The sequence below is a fragment of the Pinus tabuliformis genome, chromosome 4_2 (assembly GCF_031772625.1).
Source record: "Pinus tabuliformis cultivar Carrire ecotype Pingquan chromosome 4_2, CPIR1, whole genome shotgun sequence".
NCBI classification, from domain to species: Eukaryota; Viridiplantae; Streptophyta; class Pinopsida; order Pinales; family Pinaceae; genus Pinus; species Pinus tabuliformis.
The window spans coordinates 201,665,919-201,674,112 of record NC_142304.1 but is presented as its reverse complement, the minus strand read 5'-3'; positions in this window follow the sequence as shown (position 1 = coordinate 201,674,112).

The window sequence follows — 8,194 nt, the reverse complement described above, 5'->3', positions numbered from 1 at the left end:
ACTACTTGGAGGAAGTGCCTTCATATAAACACCTTGGAATTGAGGTCCACACAAGCTAAATTGGAATTATAGCAATGGGAAAAGAATAAGTAGAGGATGTAAATGTTACTATGTGATTAAAAAGAATTGTAAGTCAATAGATCTTTGGATATGAGATTTGAAAAACACTCTTGTTTGAGACTCCCGTCACCCCTGTTATTTTATATGGATTATGGATGTAAGGTTTTGGCTTGCAATATCTCTAAAGAATTATGGAGGAAGAGTTAACATACCCAAAAGGATATTAAGGTAAATGCAATCTTAATATTAAATAAAATACTCCCTACCCTATCCTCCTTATTAAAGCAATCATTTCCCCTCTTCACTTCAAGAGAGGATGGCACAAGGATACCTATATTTGCTACACCATTAAGGGATAAAGGATCATTTTATAGAATAAGAATAATATTAAAAATATTATGACCTCAAAATTTAAGAGAATTTGCCTAACTATAAAGAGGTAAAGGGAAAAAAGAAACTAAAATATTATAACTAGGTAATCAACCCCAACTTTGAAAATAAAAGATATCTATAATCTTGAAAATCAAAAATATCTATATGTCTTAACTAATGTTAAAAATAAATTTCTCATGAACTTCATAGTAAAAATAAGCTCTTTTAGTGTTAATCAATTCCCAAAATACTATTAAATGAAATATCACTATGAAATGCATTACTGAGATTTCTCAAAAATCTAAAACTTAAGCTTTAGATATTTCAATGTCGCACTTATTGTATTCTTTGGGCAGAAGTTTAGAGGGGATGGTAAAGGCATCGAACAATGTCACTATTGATAGCTCTGTCATTCATGGGGGCATTCAATTTCTGCATTAGTATATTACTACTAGAAGGTCTGCTATTCGTTGGGGCATTTAATTTCTGCGCTATTTTTGGTCAATTGTTGTTTTCTAAGTTATTAATGGCATACTGAATTGTTGTTTTATAAGTAATTAATGGCATACTGACTGGTATCATCAGATTAGTCCTTTCCAACGTCCATACAGCAAACCAGATTACGTCTGCCACAACAGCTTTTCATATGCCTATATTTTAAGTGTAATGGACGGCCATCTCAGACGTTGTAGCCAGATATAACTATTTTCAAGGGAATTCAACAAGTAAACCTCCATCGTATGCTCGTTGCATTTGATTGGAAGTAGGGCATAGCTGAGCTGTCTCTACTCTTGATATTGTTGTGACTTTATTGTGTCTTATTGTTAAGTCTGTAATTTGTGGCGGTATGTAAAATGTAAGGGTTATGTTTTAGTTTTAGGGAGTTTAGTTTTAGGTTTCATGGAGTTTATTGTTCGGAGTTTAATGGATCAGTGTAAGGTTAGGAGATGTCGAATTATTAGGAGATGTCGAATTATTAGATATTTTTAGAGTTTTTGTTTTTAATGATTTAGCAAAGTAAAAATATTCTATAGAATTTATCATTCAAAGTTGTAATTTCAAAAAATCTTTATGGAATTCTGATCAATTTCAAAAAAAAATTATGGAATTTTATCAATTTCATTGAAAAATATTTTTAATTAATGTGATGTGATTTTTTTTCTTAGGAAGTAGCTTTCATCTCGTTTCTTTGTAAATGAACAACTCTCTGCTCTAAATAATTAAATTTGTGAAAAAATGCTATCATTCATGTGCTTTCTCTTTTGTTTTGAAATGGTCTCATCTTAGAAAAAAATGGTTCATGTTTTTTTTGTTTGGTTTCTTTATCTGGTCAGATTTTTAAACAAAACGTTTCATGTTTTTTCTATTATGTTTCTTTATATGGGTTGCTTAAGCTATATGCTTCAAGGTTGTTTTGCGTGGTTTGTTTTGTTGCTTGGTGCTGGTAGAAGGTTTAATTAACATGCCAAAAAAGATTTTAATTGATAAACCCCACGTTCGTTGGTTGCAGTATTGGTTGTCATTCGAGAGATTGTTCTGTGCAAGATGAAGTTTTCTAGTGAGCTCCTTGTTCTACTTGTAAGTAGGATTTCACAACTTCTACATGTTTGTAGATCTGGCTGTATACTGATGCCTTAACCGAAATATGAAGCGGTGTGAAGTCTTCTATTGTTTCTCTGACATTGAGTTATTGGCATTACAAGTTGCCAACGAAGCCAATTGCCTATGCTTTGCGGGAGCTCATCTCACCTTTGTCATCATCGGAGCTGCTTGCTGAAAGAGAAAGGACGATGATGGGGTTTCTGTAGGCATTGGCGAGTGAGGAGTGAATGTGGGAGTGGGTAAGGATAAACCTAAACCTAACCCAAATCCCACACCAGTTGTGACTAAGAAGCCTCGAAAAGGAAGGAGTGGGCCATGAAACTCACCACACAAGCACGGCACAGGTGTCTCTAAAGTGCGAAGATGCGAGCCAGGGAGAGTTAGTTGCATTGTGTCACACAGACACGAGGGTGGAAACCACAACACCTTTCAAGGTGTTTAAATGAAATGAAATGAAATTTTAACGTTCCATTCACCAGATTAGTTATAGTCCAGGAGACCATTATTTTCCCTCTTAATGCCTATGTCTATGAAAGCAACACATTCCAAAATGAAATGTTTTTCTGATTCCACAGCCCGAGAAATGCAAAAATAACACACCCACTCTTCCCAAGCTTTTTTAGGTCTTTCCATAGACACATTTCACACAGTAATTGATGCGAGTTAGTTCTTAAGTGGGCAATAAGAATCTTTGCTCTCCATGGAATGCTATCTCCAATGTAATCTTTTTGTTGGAGATCACAAGTGGGGTTAAATTCTTGAACGTAGTACTTCTTCTTTCTACCCAACGCTTTTCCCCATATGCTTACCGAACTTCTCTGTAACATTACTCTTCAAATCCTTGCTATTTGTGGGACATGCATTGATCTACATATTCCATTTTTTGCATCCATTTGTTGTTTTGTCTCATCCAAAATTTCTTTCTTTCACTCATTCCTTCATTGAAGATAACTTTAGGCCATCTACCTTCTCCCATTTGCTCAATTCTTAGAAGATACCTTATGAGATGCACCATAGCAATTGCTTCGATGGAAGTTGCTCTTGTTTCACTCAACATTATCTCATAAGAAACCAAACTTTTGATTTTAAATTTGCTTATTATCAAGCGTTTTTTTATTTTCTCAATTTTCTTCCATTTTGAGACATGGATGCTGCTAGCCCACAATTCACAACCATATAATATCACTCGACAAACTAGGAGCCCAAAAAGCACTTTAATTGTTTTCCAATGCCATAACTCTACCTCTCTACATATGTTTTGAAGAGCATATAGTGTTTTCCACCCTCCTAAAACTCTTTTCTTTCTACAGTGCTCCTAGTTAAGCTTGTTGAAATCAATCCCGAGGTACTTGTATTCATTTACTTCTTCAAGAATGTTGCCTTGAAAGAAAAGCGTATGTTGGCTTTGCTTATTTTTATTTGAGAAAATCATTATTTTGGTCTTGCTCATATTGACTTGCATCCCCACTGCTTTACAAAAATGCTTAAGGGCATATAGTGCATCTGCAATCCCTAGGCCGATTTAGGAATCAATACAAGGTCATCAGCATATAAAAGAAGCTTTATCACAAAACCACCCAACTAAACACCATCCCCACCTTGTAGATTTAGCCACTCTTCTAATTTATCAATATATAAACCAAAAAGAGTAGGGGATAAAGGGCAGCCTTCCTTGACTCCGATGTCACTTCTAAAGCTCTATGAAATGCCTACTGAAGTTCTAATTTTGACTTTCATGACTTCATAAAGCCTATGGACAACAACTCTATACTGCAAGGGAATTTCAAGTTCTTCCATTCTACTCCACAACTTATCTCTAGGGAGTATGTCAAATGTCGTTTTGAAGTCAACAAAACAACAAAATACTTCTTCTTTGCCCTCCCAAACCTTTTCAATAATGTGTCTCAACATGAAATCATGATCTATTATAGAATGTTTTGGCTTAAAACCTGTTTTCACTTTTACCCTCTTTCCTTTGACTTCTGTCCACTTACTAATTCTATTTTCCACCACGCTGTTGAAGTCTAGCTTTGCAAACAAAGGATTGATCTTAGTGGTTCTAAAGTTGGTAGGATTATTAATGTCTCCACTTTTAGAAAGGGGTATTGCTAGAGTAGTTGTCCAATCTCTTGGGAGTCCTTGTCGAATGATGTTGTTGAATATTTCCATGATGTGCGGTGTAAGGATGTTCATTCCCACTTTAAATATTCTTCTTGAAGATCAACCAATTCCTTTGCCTTTCCTATTTTCAACTTCTGAATTCATGTCTCTACTTCGTGTAATGTGAAAATATTTGTGTTTGTGTTGATCTTGGGAGGGGGCTCCTTCTCCGATTCTTTCTCATAGAGTTGTCTTGCATAGTGTTGTAGCAACTACAACCACCCTCAAAAATTTTGACTTAGCCTCTTTTGGAGCCTCCCTACCAACCTTACACAACACTTTGTCTTGCTTCATCAAGTACTCAAGTTTCAGTGTTTTCCTCGCACAAAGGCAGCCTCTCGATTACAATTGATCCATTCCCCTAACAGGCTGCTCACCCGAACTTGGTCCTGCTGAAGGTTGAGCAGATTCCCCTTGAAAAATTGCGCATTTTTGGAGGGCAACTAGCCTTCCCTCCAGGAATTGTGCAATCCTCTCTGACAGCCTGCACGGTTCCAGAATTGCACAATCTTATCAGCCAACCCTCCCAACAGGATTTGCACAAATTTTCGCAGCAGTAGGCTGTTCATCCCAGGATTTGCGTAAATTTGTGCAGCAGTCAACTGCTCTGCCCAAAAATTGCACAAATATCCTTGACAGCCAACCGAGCTCCCAGCCAGAAATGCACATTTTTCTCCAGTAGTCGAGCAGTCTCTTGCATGTGCAGTTGAGTTGACCAGTTCCCTATGAGACTGAGCAAAACAGACTTGCATGCATGGGATGCTTCTCCCAAGGCATCCCTTGTTTCAGTGATCTATTTTTAGAAGTTGAAGGTTACATGCAAGGAGAAATTTCAAAACCTCCCACCAAGTGTCGCTTCCCCTAGATTCGTGGCATGCGTGTCACAACCTTGATGTTATCAAAACTCATCAACCGGACACTGTAGAGCTCATTCCTCAAATCAACGTTGCAGCTCTGACATCCCACATAACATCTAGGATCAGTCAGCACATTCAGCTCAACTGTTTTGGGTTAAGCCCGCTTCCCATGCCTTGTGCTGCATTTTTGTCGCTTTTTGTGTTTTTGGTTGTGGGATTATTGTTTGATTGATTTATTTCAACGCTTGTTGTCGTTTACATATATACTAGCTTTTCCTGGCTCTTTTTCAGTTTTCATTGCTATCTCACTACTATCGCATGCATGAAACTGTTTTGCATGGACGTTCACCCAACTGGTGAACTGCCTCACCCACATGCATGTTGATCTGTTTACTGAATATTTCATTCATGTTTTTCATGCATTGTTAATCACTTCTATTATCACTTAGTGTCGCCATGCATTCATTGACTTACTTGCTTTCAGTTTCCCGTCGGCGAGTCGGGCCAACCTTGGACCAGGCTCTGCCTTCATCAAGGCTGCATTATGCAATATGGGAGAGGAAGGCTCACCTTCCACTCTAGAAATGTTCATTCCTACCTAGCACTGGCCTCTAGGATTGTTTTTCACATTTCTTAAGGACAATGGCTGATTGGCCCAAGAAATTGCGCAAATTTGTCCCTGGTCCAGAAGTCCTTCCCAGCTGGAATTACACATTATGCAGTCCCAACATTCAACAGCGAGACTGGACTATGCATTGTGCAGTTCTAGTAGTCAGTTAGTCTCCCAGCAGCCCATACTATGCACAACCTTCATGATCATTCACCAAAGTATGTTTCAAGTTATTTCTCATGGTCATTTTTGTTTTCGACTGATAGATTTCTTGCCATGAGTGTTTCCATGTCTCCATGTATTGGAGGTGTTCATTGTTGGAAATAACACTGAGGGGGAGTAGGGTGAATCAATATTAGCAAGTCAATAATATTTTATTTCCATATTCTGATTGATATACGCTACTTTAGTTAATGGAACTTGCATGTATACACAATTGTATATAACGCAACTAGCGTATACCCTGTAAACTTATAATTTAGTTAATTCATTAGATGTTGATCTTTAATCTGTGCATCATTACCATATAAACAGTAACCAGGAGCAGTAAAAACAAAACAGACAGTCACACACATGAACACAAGATATAAGGTGGAAACGCAATGTGGGTGAAAACCACCCGCTGCAATCATCTCTATCTTTCTTTTAATAAGAAACTTCTTTTTACAATATTTTGTACTAGTGCAGTCTTATACCAATACACAGGCTTGTACCTACAGAAGGCTACAACATTCTCTCATTCTCCAGCTTCTCTTGGAAGGGAGCTACAACCCCCTAGCTCTTGTACTAGATGATGTACTAGTACGTAGGTACTGACCTATAGAAGGCTACAACCTTCTCTTTTCTTCCAGGGACCACGTTTCATAAATTTTCAAACTAGATCCATCAATAACATCAATCAAACATCAAATATATCTACATCAACCAATCTCCTTTGCACCAACCAAAACTGAGTCAAACAATCACTTCTCTGAATGTTGTAACCAGAATATAATAACAGTAACCAGAACCCAAGCCAGAACCTAGAACACTGCAATAGCAATCAGAAGTAGCTAAAGCATATTTTATGAGGTGTACACTACTTCAATGTGACGAACCTGCATGCATACGCACTTGTATCAAGGCAAACATAAGTATGCGCACCGGCATGTATACGCGTCATTGCTATAATGAACCTGTGTATAGATCTGTAAATGATGATTTAACCTTTACAATTATTCAAACATTAGTTATACCCAGATCATCATATTTACAGATTACGACATGCGCTAATTATTAAGATAAAAGATCAAAAACCACACAAAGATACTTCTCTTCAAGCCTTAAGATCTTGACCCATAAATAAAACTTATCCTTCATCAAGGGCTCAAGTTCATCCTTGATTCAGATCCAGTTGTGCACCATAACCCAATAACCTGTAATCTAGATCTTACTCTTCATTATATATTCAATTCATGAGTGCATTTGCCTAATGATCTTCTCCTCCTTTTATAGTCTTAGGCCTTACTCAATACTATGGTCCAAAACCACTTAGAATCAATACCTTGGACAAAATATCTGGGTTCAACACGTCGGATAAGATACCTTGGACCAATACCATGGATCATAATACCATGGACCAAATACCACGGACCAAAACCAAGTTTTCCAACATGTACGTGTCCTTCCTTTCATGAAAGTGTGTGTGTACGCCATACGCGCCTTTTGGTCTGCAAACCCGCATGTACACGCGGCTTGGTCAATGGGAACCTGTGTATACCTCTCTTTCTTCATTTTGTGAGCCTGAACTGTGATCTGTCATCTGTGAGAGTTGCCATCAAGGACAACATCTGTGTCATAGTGCCAAATTTGTGTCATAATGCCAACAATCTCCTCCTTTGGACTTGATGGCAACCCCAAGTCACTCTCCCCCTTTATCATCAAGGGCAAAGGGTTATGCTCCCCTTGAGTACATGCTGAATTCTCTGATATGCTAAAGTGTGTTGTCCATGCTCCCCCTGACTGCAAGAAAGGTTTGCAAAAATATGTTCTACAAGAAGAACATGACTGTATGCATCATAAATGACCTTCCTATCACCAAAGACTCATACATACATCCATCTCCCAACCAAGTGGGGATATACGAAATGTTTATACATGACAAAACAAGAACATTACATCATCCATCCATGCATAGTGGGGAAACAAAATAGGTCGTTTCATGACCTTGATAATAAAATATATACATGATATAGAGACAAAATATCTAAAACAAGACTATGATAGTTATCAGCAACTGTCATCAACAGCATCTTTCAATCACCATCCAGATCAGCAACCATGATATCCCTTTGCACTTGTTCCACCTGAATCTGTGAATTTGTACCAAGATCTTCTAAGATAATGCCAACAATGCATTATTAGAAGTATATGCTCCCCTGAACCTGTGCCAGATGATGACTGTCAAACCCATATCATACCCTTTTCATCCTGAGTCTGGCCCATTGTTTTTCTTCAAACCAACATATACACGACTGTATCCACAGCAACCAGT